Here is a 15943-nt window from a genome sequence, read left to right as displayed (position 1 = left end):
TTTTTCATGATAAAAGAAGGCTATGGAAAGCCTCAAGTGACATCTAAAGATTGGATAGATGATCTTGAGTAGATATTTGATTACAATATGTAATTAATAGCTTTTTTGTGTTTGCAAAATACACAATTAATGTAAGTTCAAGTTGATGGAATAAATGGAGTACAAAATTGATTTTCACTTCATTATGAATTCATTTGAAGCAAAGAGCACTTAGAAATGACTTTTCAAGGCGGTTTCAAAGAAAACTCTATTTTTGAAAAGAGGTATTTATCAGTTTTTTCATAAATATGTTCAATAAAAAGTTCTTATTTGATAGAATCATGGATATGTTAGTAGTGCAAAATGTTGAGAACAATAATAAACCTAAGTTAAATGTTGTTTCTTTAAAAACTACTAAAGAAAACCCTAACTCAACATCATCAATCACTCTGAACAACATAGTATATCTTGAAGATGTAAGAAGTTATCTTAATAGTAAATATGAATCTATTGGTAGTGAATACATAAACAAAGATATGGAATTAATTTTCAATCACGAGATGACTATGAAGCCTATATTTGAACATTTAAAGGAACTAGATCTATTCAAATATCATTTCTATCATGAATTGGACATAGATGAATTGACGCATATCATATTGAGTAGGATACATGATAGGAAACTATGGATGCAAGATAGTGTAATTGATATTTCTGTCAACCTTACTCATGAGGTAGCTAGTCTTAGTAAAGAAGGTAGTGTACTTATAGGTGAGAAAATGGTCAAGAAGAAAGTGTAAAATTATACTAAAGTAGCATATAATGGAAAGGCCATGGTGATAGACACCATTAAGAAAGATGATGTAAGATTCTTGAGTAGAATCATTACCTATTCTATATGTGCAAGCTCAAAGATTGATGAATTATTAGCCAGATTCATCTATGCAACATATAAGATATGTATAAAAAAGGAACAAGTAAATCTTAGTGAAATTTTGAGGATGCAACTCATAGAGAACCTAGAAAAGATCAAGAGGACTAAGAATGGTGTGTTTAGATTTTATTCATTGGTCAATCACATATTCTTTCATGTACTTAAAAGATTTCCTTATTTATCAATCACAAACATAATGAGCAGTGAAAGATGTATAATGGAGAAGATCATAGAAGTATGCAAAATGCATCTTGTAGATAAGATATTGGATAGTGGAAACCTGATAATGAGAACATTTCAAAATGAAATGAAATAAAGATTCAAAATTGCACCTAAAAATGAAGATAGATTTAAGGAAAACATTTTGATTGTGGTTGATACATATTATACCTATATTCAATCAGTGGAACCTCAGGAAACATTTCTTGATCCCTTGGGTTATGAATTGCATGATGATATAACAGTTATATTGATTTATTATTGAAGTTAGAGAAGGATAAAGCAAAATATAGATTTGGAACATATGATGAGATTACCCAATCATCTCATCAAGCCTCTATGGAGAAGGCATCAAACAAAAAGATAGAATCTATTATGAAGAAGGATTTATCTGAGTCTAGAATGACTGAGAGTTATTCACAAGCTATAAGGAAAAATATGAAGCAAGGTATATTGAATATAAAACCTTTATCAATATCTGTTGCAAGAACATCTTTAGAGCAAAGCATTCCATATGAAGTAGTGTCAAATGTTCAACCTAGTGAGCCAAAGATAAATTTTGAATGGTGGAAGCAGTGACCACTAAGAAAAAAGGGTCAAGAAAAAAGCCACCAAACCACATAAAAGGTAGAAGAGATTGTTTACTCTAGTGAAGAAGACAAAGAAGAACAAGAGGATAAGCAAGCAGAGAAAGTGGCATTGTCAAAACAATCAACAGGGAAAGCTTGACAACTCTGGAAGTCAAAGATAGAAAATATTAACATAGTTATTTCTAATGAAGGTAACTTTGTTCAAATGAACAAATTCTATTATTTGTATAATAGTTTTGAGAAGGGCTAGATTGATATCTTCACTATGAGATACATCATAGAAAACAATCTAAAATTGAAAGATATTGATGGCATTGTGAACTAGAAATTCTATGAAAGACTCATAGAAAAGAAGGCTCCAACAAGAGAAATGATCTAGAACTTTGGAAGTCTATGCTTAGAACTATTTGCAATACTAATGGTGAAGAAGAGATTAAGAGATTATTGAGTAATCTTGCACTATATTTGAGAAATAAAGTAAGATCATTCTTGTTTATGGTTAGTGAGAAAGTTAAATTAAGAAGTGAGACTGTGGTAGCTATCATTTAGATGTTGACAGAATCTAAGGTAGCATCTCCTCCAGCACCTAGAACCTTAGAAGTGTCAGTGAGCGATGACAGTATGCAGATAGATCAAACCAATATTACCATTAACATTGATGATTCTAATCCATTTGAAGGTTTTGAGCCAAAGAGAAAATTTGGGTGGAAGCACTGACCACCAAGACAAAAAGGTCAAGAAACAAGCCACCAAACTAGGTAAAAGGTAGAATACATTGTTGAGTCCAGTGAAGAAGAAAAAGAAGAACAAGAGGATAAGCAAGTAGAGAAAGTGGCATTGTCAAAACAATTAGCAGGGAAAGCTCGACAACTCTAGAAGTCAAAGATAGAAAATATTAACATAGTTATTGCTAATGAAGGTAACTTTGTTCAGATGAACAAATTCTATGATTTGTACAATAGTTTTGAGAAGGGCTAGATTGATATCTTCACTATGAGATAAATCATAGAAAATAATCTAAAATTGAAAGATATTGATGTCATAGTGAACTAGAAAGTCTATGAAGGACTCATAGAAAAGAAGGCTCCAACAAGAGAAATGATCTAGAACTTCAAAAGTCTATGCTTAGAAATATTTTCAATACTAATAGTGAAGAAGAGATTAAGAGATTATTGAGTAATCTTGCACTATATTTGAGAAATAAAGTAAGATCATTCTTGTTTATGGTTGGTCAAAAAGATAAATTGAGAAGTGAGACTATGGCAGCTATCAGTTAGATGTTGACATAATCTAAGGTAGCATCTCCTCCAGCACCTAGAACCTTAGAAGTGTCAGCGAGTGATGACACTATGCAGATAGATCAGACCAATATTACCAGTAACATTGATGATTCTAATCTATTTGAAGGTTTTGAACCAAATGAACCTAATAGTGAGGATATTAAAGACAAAATGTGATAGATTGCAGAGGAAAAGAGGCTACTTGAAGAAGAAAAGAAGAAAATAGAAGAGGCCAAGCAAAAATTGCTTTAGGATGAGAAGAAAAGAAATGAAGAGGAGGAAAAGAAAAGAATAATAGAAAAAGAAATAAGAAAGAAAATAGAGGAAGATAAGAAAAAGAGATTGGAAGAAGAAGAGAGAAGAATAAAAAAGGTAGCTAAGAAAAGAAGGGAGGATGACACTAAACTATCTAGTTCATTTACTCTACTCTCTCTTGCTATCTTAGCAACTGATGATGATGATCAAACTAATTTGATCTCATTCCTATCAAAGATTATTCAAAAGAAGAGGATAGTGAATAGCTTATAGAAAACCTTGATAGAGGTTACTGAAAAATTGCACAGTATCTTGGCAATGCAACGCACAGAATTAGATCCTAAACAAAGGGCACAAGTAGCACTAAAAAACATTTGATGAAGAGTTTACTAACTTGTTAAATGTTTTAGAAGAAAACACATAGATTTCACTTGATGCTAACTTATTTAGTACCATCTGTCAAAACATTAAGAATGATTTGATAAGTCTCGATACTTGTATTGAGGAACTTTGGAAATGTCAACATGATGGGAAAATTTTGTACATTAAGTGTACTTTATCATACAAACTGGCTATGGATATTGACACACAGATGGAAGGAAAGATTAGTGAGCTAGAGGCTCTATCCAACTAGATCCAACATCCATCTTGTAAGATTGATGATTTTGAAGGACAAGTGGCTAGTATTCATAGTAATATTAGGAAACTAGAACTTCAAAAAGAAAATTTTTTGAAGAGGATATCAGATTTTAGAGAGTCTATAGCTTTGAAAGTGTCTTTTGTTGAGAAACATTTGGATGAATGTATCAAGGCCAAGGACACATATTCTAACTTTTTATATTTAGATCTTAATGCAGTTGAGATTGCATCATATGCTCTATGTACAATTCTCACCTCAACTGAATCCACCAAGGACACATGGACTAAAGGTATAATAAGTCTTAAGGAAAACTTTGATGATTGCATGAAGATCATATCAGCATAAGGACAACATTTTTGGATAGTTTTTTGGATAGTTTCTAACATTTTGACCTTTGTCATTGATGTCAAAGGGAAAGTAGTTGCAAAAAATTTGAAAGTACTTGAATTTTCAAAAGGGGAGAATATTGTAAAGTATATTGTAAGGGGGAGCATATGTAGAGATGGACAAATTGTAATAGATGTAATGTAATGTGTTTTATTTTTGTTGTGTTAAATTTTTGTCACTTAGCCAATTTTCCCTATTTTGTTGCCATCAATTCTAAAGGGGGAGATTGTTGACAATTGGCTAATAGACATATCTAATTGTTTTCATTCATGGAAACACATGATGTACATGCTTACAAGAAACTATGGAAATAAAGAGACTTAGCTTTTGGTAATTAGAAAATTGTCTAAGTATATAATTTGGTATACAACTGTGTATTGTTTTGTTTATAACTTTTTTTTATAAGATAAATAGGTTTTAAAGGGATCCTAAAACACAAAAGTAGCTACAAACCAAGGCTGATAATAAGCAAAAAGGCCTAGCTAGATAAAATAAGTCTAAAGGATGATAATAAGCATGAAGCATAGCTAACAAAAAAGGCCAACAAAAAGGCTAGAAAAAACTATCCTTAATGAAACTAAGAAAAAGCCAAAACAAAAAGCCAAAAGTGAAAGACAAAACCAAAGGACTACTCTTCATTCTTCTTCTCAAAATCCTGCATGGTCTGGGTAGCCTCATAAATCTTCTAGTGCTCCTTGGCCTTCTACTCCTAGACTTTCTTGTTTCCTTGTCCAAACTGGTAAAGGTGATGTCAGTAGCCATATCATCATTAAACAGAGCTCTTTCTCTATCCTTTCTATCCTCACTTGCTAGCAGGCTTCTATCTTTGATCACATTAGTTAAAGAGAGCATATTTTCATTGATCAAATTGAGGAGAGAGATCATCTAACTAGCCAAATTGCGATTGTAGTTTTCAAGATTCCTAATTCTCCTCTCAACTAGACTGGCTTTATCACTTTGATCCTCTTAGTTCTCATTTTTAGACTTCTTTTTGTTTCCCTTCAACTAACACACTTTCTCTCTGACCTCTTCCAGCTCATGGTATAGCCACTTGATTGATCTAAAATTATCAATCATGTTGTTATGAGCATTATTCAGAAGGTTCATTTCTATCTCCCTTGCATTATCAAAGATGGCCACAATAGCTGGATCAATGAGCTCTTCAAGCCGAGGATCTTCCTAATTCTCCACCAAAATATGAGGATTCATAGCTTCTCTATAAATACCCAAAATCACAGTCCTAACATTGAAATTCCTCCAAGCTTTTCTCCTATTTCTAACAAGCACTTCCTCCTCTTTACCACTAGCATTATCCTTTTCCTTCTCCTTGGAATGATATTGAGGGTGGAGATGAATAGGTGAAAGGGGGATAATCAACACATCCAGTTCATGATTTGAAACCCTCTCTTTATCCACACTATTCTGCTTCCATTTTTTCTTGGCATGGTCCTCTTTAATATCCTCTTCCATCTCCTTGTCTTCATCCTCAGAATCCATGTCCTCCTCATCCTCATTGTAATCCATATCCTCTTTACTAGAGGTTTGCCCATGGTCCCTAGGGCTCTTTCTCCTAGGGGTTAAAATAGAGGATTGCTTCTTAATATGACCCTTTATTTTCTTTCCAGAAGAAACATTCCCCTCCTTCAAGCTTATGCTCTAAATTTCATTAGAGTTAGAAGAATAGCTGAAGCTACCATTGTCCTTGTCTGCATCCAGTGAAGGATTGTTGCTAATCATTTGAGATTTGAAATACTCATGGATTAGTAGTGACAATCCCTCATGTAGAGCAGGGTTGACAATGGGTTTCTTCTTAAAGTTAGTGATAGCTTTACTCATGGAATTAAGTAGTAAGGGAAATAAATTTTCTTATCATAGTGGAAATGATTAAGAAGAACAAAATGATGGGTTTTAACTTGATCAAACCTAGGGTCTAGAGTTATATATTCAATGATAGCATGCAACACATGCCTTTAGAGCTTTTTGATGGATTCTATCACATAAAATATCTCACTCTTAATTAGTTCATTCATTTCTTTAGTGCTCTTCACAAAATCCTTCACAACATTGGTAGAGATTTTTTAATCCCTGTAAAACTTGAAACCCTCCATAGGAATCTCTGTAACTATAGTGACAACCTCCTCAGTGATCAAAAAAGAGACACCATTCACTTTACCCTTGCCGTCTTTTCATGAATTCACCATATTGTTGGTGACCTTAGGATCAAAACCATGAAGTTTGGTAATGTAACTTGCAACCCCTCCCTTTTTCAACTTTTTCCAAACTTTTCCCCTTTTCCTCCATTTCTCCAAATCCCCCACTAACTCCTTTCTGCAGTGTTCTCCCACCATCTCTTCAATATTTTCTCTGACAATTCTCATAAATTCCAAGCTCTACAAATCCTTCATAGACAAAATTTTGGCACTATTTCTCTGAAATGCGCCAAGATAATTCCCCTTTATAAAACACAAGCAATAAATGACAATTTTGACCCACAAAATGTGTCGAAAAGACAAAGAAAGCCTCAACTACTTGCATAAACCAAAAAGGCCTTTATGACTCATACTCATATCCCAAATTCCTTTAATATTTATTATTACCATTAGATCTCCACCGTACACCCCTGGATTTTTCCAAGTCAATAAGGGTCTCAGCTTCTACTAGAATATCTATTCTTGATTGCCATGTAATCAACTCATTAGATCCCACACCTTTATCGGCAAAGCAATCCACAATTGGATTTGCTTCTTTGAATGCATGTGTGATGTGGACAATCTCAAATTTAGCAAGGGTGTCACATGTCCCTTCAATTAGATTGGAAATCAACCAATAAGGATAAGAATTTCCATTAATACAATTAATTATGTTTTTGGAATCCCTTTCTAACCAAATCTTTGTTATTCTAACTTCAAAAGCAAGGTTAACCACTTGGCATGCAGCTCTAGCTTTTGCAAAATGATTAGTTTGGATTCCCAATGGTAGAGAAAAAGCTATGACTCCCTCACCAAAATTATATCTTATTATTCCACCACTTCCCAAAGGACCTGGATTTCCTTTCGAGGCACTGTCAAAATTGGCTTTGTACCATCCCTCTGCGGAAGAAGTCATCTGGCTTCCTATCTTTTTCCTCATTTATCTTGCTGCCACCAATTTCAAAATATCCCCCCTTCTTAACATGATAATTTTCCTTAATGTTCTAATTAATCTTCCTCCCAAGAACAAGAGATGGCTCCTCTCTATCCCTAAATTTTTTTTTGTTCCTCTCCTTCTAGATACTCCAGTAGAAGTGAGGCAATATCTAGGTGCTTGATTCCTACAAAATAGAAGATTTAGATAGACTTTTCCATTGACTGAAGAAATCTAGTAGATTATCTAGCATGCACCAGCTAATCTCAAAATTTTGGGTTAGGAACTCCCAAACCTCCCTAGAGTAAACAAAATGAATGAAAAGATGGTTTCTCAACTCTAGCTGGTTTTTACAAAGAGGACATCTTTTAGGCATTACATGTCCTCTCTTTTTAAGATTATCTTGAGTGAGAATTTTATTCTACAAGGCCAACCAATAAAAGATGTTGACTTGGGAATGAGGCCAAGAAGCTAGGCATTCACCCAAGGGGGTTTCTCCCTCATACACCAAAGAGAGTTATAGCCTGAAGCAACAAAATAAATTTCATTAGGATTATCCCCACAAATCATTTCATCTCTCTTATTACTAAGAACCATATGTTTGATATAATCATAATTGGATTTAGATCTTTAGATATGAGGGAAAGATCTCTCCATCCCTGACTATTCCTATAATTACTAACTTTATACCCAAATTGTCATGTACATTCATTCACCCAAAGTTCATAAGAAGGATTGTTAATAAGGGGACCTTGAAATAGCCAACTATCAAACCAGAACTGAATATCCTCTCCATTTCCTAGTTTCCAAGAAACCTTTGCCATAGCCAGGTCCCTTACCTTTAGGTTACCATTCCAGATTATTGACCCTTTTGGAATATCCTCATTGTTTAAAATAAAATGAAGAGAAGGCCTTCTGATATATTTATTAACTAGGATATCCCTCCATTCACTAGTGCTTTTGAAGATATGCCATATTTGTTTCACCAACAGAGCCTTATTGAGATGGGTTAACTTTCTTATGCCAAGGCCACCATACCTCTTTCAAAGACACACATTCTCCCAAGAAACCAAAGGATACCTTTTTCTCCCTTCAAGACCAGTCCATAGAAAGTCTCTTTGAATTTTTTCCATCTTCTCTATAGATCTCCCAAGAATTCCATACAAGGTCAAAGCATGCATAGGCAAGTTTTGTAGAGTTGAATTGATCAACTGACATATTCTTGCCTAGTTGAGTGAAGCACCTTTACACCCAACCAACTTTCTACTGAATTTTTCCAAAATCCCATTCCAGAAGGAATCTAGAGGAGAAGATCCCAAAGGGAGACCAAGATAGGTTTTGTTTATAACTTGTTGTTGATGTCATATTATGACTAGTGAAGTTAGATGGAGATAGTATACATGTTGGTGATGATGTATATAACCTCAAAAGTTAGTACAGATTGTACAAAATAGAGATAATCATGTTTTAGAGAAATAGGATAGAAAAATTGAAGGATAGAATTGCTTTTTCTACAAAATAATTAGTTGTCCAAATTAGGGATGACATCCTAAATGTTTAATCTAAGTTAGAAAAGTGAATTGTGATCTTAGCTGACCCAATATTAAGTTTTGTAAAGGTGTGGTATTTATGGAAAGGACATCTTGTGATAAGAAGTGAAGCAAGTGAGCAAGTTGTGTGAATATTGTGATGTGTGAACTTACTATGAAAGTGATATATGAAAAGTTTTATATGAGTTATTTTTTGATCCAATATTGAGCTTAAGATCAAATATTAGTCAAGGAAGAAGTTGTAGTCTGAATATTTGTTTGGGTAGTGAACTCTTCTTGTAATTAGAAGTGCATGTTTGGGTAGTGGGCTCATCTTGCATTTTCTATACTACAACTCCTAACAGGGTTGGAATCTCCTAATAGGGATTGAAAGTCTCCTAATAGGGACTCCTTATACTAAATTTTCTCATTGACTCCTAACAAGGTCCATCCTCTAACAAGGAACTTATATATCAATATATTATCTAGTGGGTATCATCCCCACTGGGGTTTTCCCTTGACTAGGGTTTCCCTAGTTAACAAAATATGGTGTTATGAGTTATCTTTGTGCATTATTATTGTTACTATTAAACATTACTTTATTGATTTATTATGCATGGTTTAAAGTAAGAAATAATATCTCATTGGTGACTAAATTTTTTAAATTATTGATTCACCCCCCCCTCTCAGTGATCCCTATTTCTAACATACCCTTCCATGGGTTTTATGGTTTTTGCCATTGTTGTTCACCCCTATATGTATGGAAAGTCTATTTGCACTATATGGTCCTTACATCATGTTCAATATAAGGCAAGGCACACTGAATGCTAACTTTGACCATATCAAAATTAGTGTGAAACATTTGAGCTGATCAAGCTATATTTTGTCTTGATACAATTGTGAGTTTTTCATAGGATGTATTATACCATCAGCATGTATATCAATTTGGAGTCTTTGAACTTTCACATTAAGATATGTAACTTTTAAACCAATGGCCTATCTTATGATAAATCTATTCCTTGATTTGGCCCTTGAAAATCTACACTTTTACACTTAAACCTTGGATTGGTGATTCTGAGCCTTGAAAATTGAACTAAACCTTGAACTTGTTCAAGTTCACAATTTGAGGATCTTCTTATGTTGAGGCCAAAGCACTTAAACCATGTCACTAAACTGACTTGCTAATCACAACTTCATCTCTTGAGTTTGCACTTCTTGTCATTATGTCTAAACTTGCACTTTAGAGAAATGATATGCATATTGAACTCAGAACCTAGCTTTGAACTTTGTAAATCTAAACTCATATCTTGAATGGAACTCTAAAAATCAGAATTCATATTTCTCTTGAACCATTGAATTACACCCATGATCATGTCTCTAAGCTAAACTTTGAATCTGAAGTTGAACTTTAAACTAGGGTACTCATTTCTACATATCAAAATTTGACTTGAATTTGCATTAGACTTCAAACTAATGTGCCATGTCAAACCAATGAATCTAACAAACCATTTGAACCTTTGAACCATTGAACCTTGTTCAATATGGTTTTAAAGTCACAAAAGGAAGGCCTTGATCCTGTGGGCTTGAAAATTTGGTTCACTATCATGAAATTTAATCTAAAACCTACCTTACACAACATATCCTTATACAATTTTTTAATATAAATCATAGGATAAAACTGATATTTCTAGAGAGGATCATTAGGAAGGCTATATTTTTAAGCTTAAAATCTAGGGGTCAAAACTCTGACTAATAGATTACGTATGTGAACAAAAGTGATAGATGGATAACTGATAGTGGTTGCTCTAATCATATAATTGATGATAAAAATAAATTTGAGGATATTAGACCATACAAAGGTGGATGTGTTAAATTTGGTAATGATATTCCATGTGTTGTGAAAGGTAAAATCAAGTATGATAATGTTTACTAGGTGGAAGGACTTAACTATAATATGTTGAGTGTTTTACATATAAATAAATCAAGATATAGAGTTTAATTCCATCACAAAAAGGAAAGGATATGTAATTTTGATGGTAAGTTGATTGTTAGTGCTCAGACAAGAGGTAACTTGATCTTTCTAGATTTATCTAACAAGACATGTTTGTTTGCACAATAAGAAGATGTTTGGTTATACCACAAAAGTTTATGTCATGTGAATTTTGACAATTTTATAAACATTAGTAAAATGGAAAAGTAAGAGGGTTGCCTAAACTAAAGAAGCCCGACAATGCTATGTGCAAACAATGTCAATTGGAAAAAGTGACCAAGTCTAGTTTCAAGAGAAAAACATATGCATCTAGTGATATTTTGGAATTGGTTCATACTAATCTTTGTGGACCTCTTCTTGTTTAAAGCCATTGTGGAGATCATTATTTCATTCTATTTATTGATGACTATTCTAGGATGATGAATGTGATGTTTCTAATAGCTAAATTTGATGATTTTTAGTAATTTATGTGGTATTTTGTGAGAGTTGAAAAAGAAATAGGGAAGGGTCTAAAGTGTTTAAGATCTAAAAGTGGTGGTGAATTCATTTCTAATGAGTTCAATACATTTAGAAATGATAGAGGAATTAAAAGACAAATGTTAGCACCAAGGACCCCTCCTTAGAATGGGATAGCTAAAAGGAGAAATAGATTAATAATGAATTATTCAAGAACATTCATGATGGAGAAGAATATATCACAAAAGTATTGGAGAGAAACTATTAACAATTATGTCTACACCCTGAATAGAGTACAAGTCAAGAAATGTACAAATACTACACATTTTGAACTATGATATAGATATGCACCTAATGTAAAATATTTTAAAATATTTGGATGCAAATGTTATATATTCAAAGATAGTAGGAATGGAAAACTTGATACAAAGAGTGATGAAGGCATATTCCTAGGATATTCCACTAAGAGTAAAGCTTACAAGTGTTTAAACTCTAACACTAACAAAGTTCTACAAAGTGAAAATGTGAAAGTTGATGAATTTTTAGAAAGAAATGATGTTGAATATAAGGAAGAAATTGAAGATTATAGTAAATTAATTTATGTGGATGATGGTGCTCTTGGTACTCATACTGAACAAACAAACCAAGCTATAGTTTTCCAACTGACAAGAAATGATGTAGTGCAACAATAGGTTGTTGAGTAGCAAATACTGGGTGTCAAAAAATAGGTAGAAGATGTTGAGTCATAGATAGGAAATACCAAACATATGTTAGTCAATGCCAAGTATGCATAATTTGAATCTAAACCTGTTGAAGAACAAAGAAGGAAACCACCTATACTAGCCAAATGTGTAAGAAGACATCATAAACCTAAAAAAATCATTGGGGATACAAAAAATGATTTCATGAAAAGAAAAAGACTTAGAGATCACACATGCTTACTTTGTGAAGTTAAACCCAAATCAATGAAGATTGGATGCAAGAAATGAATGAACAAATTGAACAAATTGAGAAGAATAATACTTTGACCCTAGTACCAAGATCAAAGGATAAAAATGTAGCCCCCCTGGTGCAGAGGAAGATGAACTAATTGGGACAAAATAGGTTTTTAGGAATAAGATGTATGGAAAATATGAAGTTACAAGGAGGAAGGAAAGATTAGTGTGAAAAGGATATGCTCAAGTGGGAGTTGACTATGGAGCAACTTTCACTCATGTTACAAGACTAGAAGGAGTAAGAACTTTTCTTGCATATATAGCCTACAAGAATTTCAAGGTATATTAGTGTTGGAAATGAGAATGGAGTAACTGAGAGGGGGAGGGGGTGAATCAGTTACCACAAAAATATTTCACAGTCCCTTAGATGTCTAAAAGCTTGATCTTAGTTACAAATTACTGAAACTTGATAATGCAAAAAATAATTATTATTATTAAGAATTGATAACCAAAAACAATTCAGCAATCATGAACACTAGAGACACCAGATTTAACGTGGAAACCCAATATGGGAAAAACCACCAATGTAACTAGTTACTATTTTTCACTCTTCTGAAGTGAGCCCTGTTAGGAGCCAACCCTATTAAAGGTTACAAAACACACTGTTAGGTGTGACCCTGTTAGAGGATTTAATCACCCTGTTAGGAGTGGCCTTGCTAGAGGTCTTTAGAACAATTCAACTAAACTGTCACCTTGTTAAAGGATTTATAGAATGGCTGTTAAACCAACTCTGTTAAGAGATTTTGAGTTCACCGTTACAATGGTTAGAAAGAAACAATGAAGTGATATGATAAAATATGCAACTTATCTTTGTTGATTACAGATCTTGATTGAATCCTTACTGATCAAATACAACTTTTCATCTCCTTCAACGCATCTGATCCTTCATCAGACTTTTCTCAACATTCGCATTTTCATTTCACACTATAATGCACCTTCATAACTTTTTCATACTTTTTTTTTTGATTTACAACTTGAGAGACCATATATACCTTTCAGATTATCTTAGTCAGCTAGAAATAATTAAAATTACAAACTAACAAATCCCTTTACTAGCCGACCCTGCTTGGTTAATACTATTCAAAAAATAATTTCTGAGTTAACCGACTGAGCTCGGTTAATATAGCAAACTCTGTGACAATCCTTCAATCGCCGGGAGAACTCAGTAAGTACTGAGTTTCCATAGATGACTGAGTGAGCTCGGTGGAAATTGTCTTTGCCAAATTCCTTTGTTGACCGAGTGATATCGGTTAACACTGTCTGCCTCATTTCCTTTGATAGCCGAGTGAGCTCGGTTAACACTTGTCTACCTTATTTTCTTTGATGACCAAGTAAGCTCGGTTAATACTGCTTGCTTCATTTTTTTTGATGACCGAGTGAGCTCAGTTGACACTATCTGCCTTATTTTCTTTGATGACTGAGTAAGCTCGGTTAATACTGACTGCTTCTTTTTCTTTGATGATCGAGTGAGCTCAGTTGACACTATCTGCCTCATTTTCTTCGATGACCAAGTGAGCTTGGTTGACATTGTAACTGAGCTCAGTTAGCTGAGACTAATAAATGATATGACATTTGTGTGACATTAAGGACAACATTATCCAACAATCTCCCTCTTTGGCACTGATGGAAACACAACATGTCATAACAGAATGAAATTTTGGAATAAGTCCAACAAGATAACAGACTTCTCCCTCTTTTAATAGTCTCCCTCTTTTAAGGAACTTCATAGAAGATTTTTCAAATTTCACAAATTTCAGAAGGATATGACAGTAGATCTCTCCCTCTTTGACAACACATGCCAAAGATAACAGAAGTAAAGTGAATTATAATGTACCTTTAGTACTGATTCATATGCAATGGTTTTTGATTAAACTGCATCAACAAATAGATCTTCAATCTTATATGCATTGATGCATCACTAAAACTTATTTTAGTGAACTTCAGATAGGGGAATGACCCCTAACTTACCTCTAAGATACAAAAATGCATCCTTAGATAAGGGCTTTGTGAATATATCGGCAATTTATTCCTTTGTGTGAACATATTCCAATCTGATCTCCTTGTCTTGCACCAATTCTCTAACAAAATGATATTTGATTGCAATATGCTTGGTCTTGGAATGCATCACTGGATTCTTGGATATGTTGATTGCACTAGTATTGTCACAGAACATAACAACTAGTTCTTTGATTTCCATCTTCATTCCTTGTAATAACTGTAGAACAAGAATTTTAGTGTGCAAAGAATATTAACAAATAAAGTAAACATTCACAAACCAAAAAACTAAATTCACATATATGCTTAGACAAAGAAAGCAAACAAGAACTGCAAACCTCACAAGAGAAAACACTCCATGCTTTCTTGATTCTGTAGATGTGTCCTTTTGTTGTGGATGTATGCTCAAGATGCTCAAAAGCTGCTTCAATGGAGATGGGTAATGGAAAATTGGTAGCTTTGTGAGCTCTCAATTTGGCATTATAAGGGTATGGGTATGGCTTTTGGCTCTCATAAGGGCATGGTAACTTTAGCTCAAAGATTGTTGATGAAATGGCTTGGGATGGGATTCAATTTATAGGCTAAGGGGTAGAGGGATGGAGGGCTTAGATGCAAGGATGGATGAAGGCTTAAGGAGGGCTAGGATGCACTCAAAGGAGAGCACATGGATTGTGCTTGTTTAGCACCAATGGGAAGGTGACACTTGTCACAAGGAGGATGAGTGTGAGAGGGTAGGGTAAAGGGTTGGTTAAAGGCATGATGAATGGGGTTGAGTATGTAAGAGGGATGTAAGAGGAATGAGTGTGGAAGAGGGAAGAGTGTGGAAGATGGGTGTAAGAGTCATGAGTGGGCTTGTAAGAGTCTTTTATGTTTTGTAAGAGCGCTCATGACTTAGTGGTTGGGATTTTTGAGGGGAGACTTTGGTTTGGATTAGGAAAGTCTTAAACTTGTTTAAGGAATGTGACAACATTAGGGGGTGGATTAGGCTTGGGTTTAGGATTAGATTAGGGATGTTAGAGATGTGCAAGTGGATGGCATTAATGAGGGTGGGTGAGTTAGTGGCTAAGCTTGGTTAGTATGGGTGGATGGGGTGGATTAGGCTAAATGGAGGATTAGAGATAGGTTAGGGGTTTTTGAATTTGAGGATTTCATTTATCAAATAGATTTATTTAATAAATGGGGATTTTTGGAATTAGATAGGAGAAAAGGATTTAATTGATAAATAATAGATTATTTGATTTATCAATTAGGACTATAGATGATTAATTAAATTAATCAACTAGGGATGGCAAAGGATTAATTAAATAAGAATTTAATTAATGATGCCTTTAGAGATGGCTAGATTAGATTACCAAAGTAGTGTAATCAAATTTAGGTGTTTACATTTTTCCCCTCTTTGACATAGTGTTGAAACAACACTATTTCAAAGAAGTTCGAATGAAGATGACATGAGGAAGATGTTTTAGCAACAAGGTTGCCCCAGTCTCGGATAAGAAGAGGAGAGACTAGACTTAGATGATGCCCCCTCAAGAAGGCGGTGAGGAGAGAAATGAGGCTCAATGACTTCTTGA

This window comes from Cupressus sempervirens, chromosome 6, assembly GCF_028749045.1.
Source record: "Cupressus sempervirens isolate cs-2001-9-10 chromosome 6, ASM2874904v1, whole genome shotgun sequence".
NCBI classification, from domain to species: Eukaryota; Viridiplantae; Streptophyta; class Pinopsida; order Cupressales; family Cupressaceae; genus Cupressus; species Cupressus sempervirens.
The sequence above is the reverse complement of the archived record's forward strand: the minus strand, read 5'-3'. Positions refer to the sequence as shown.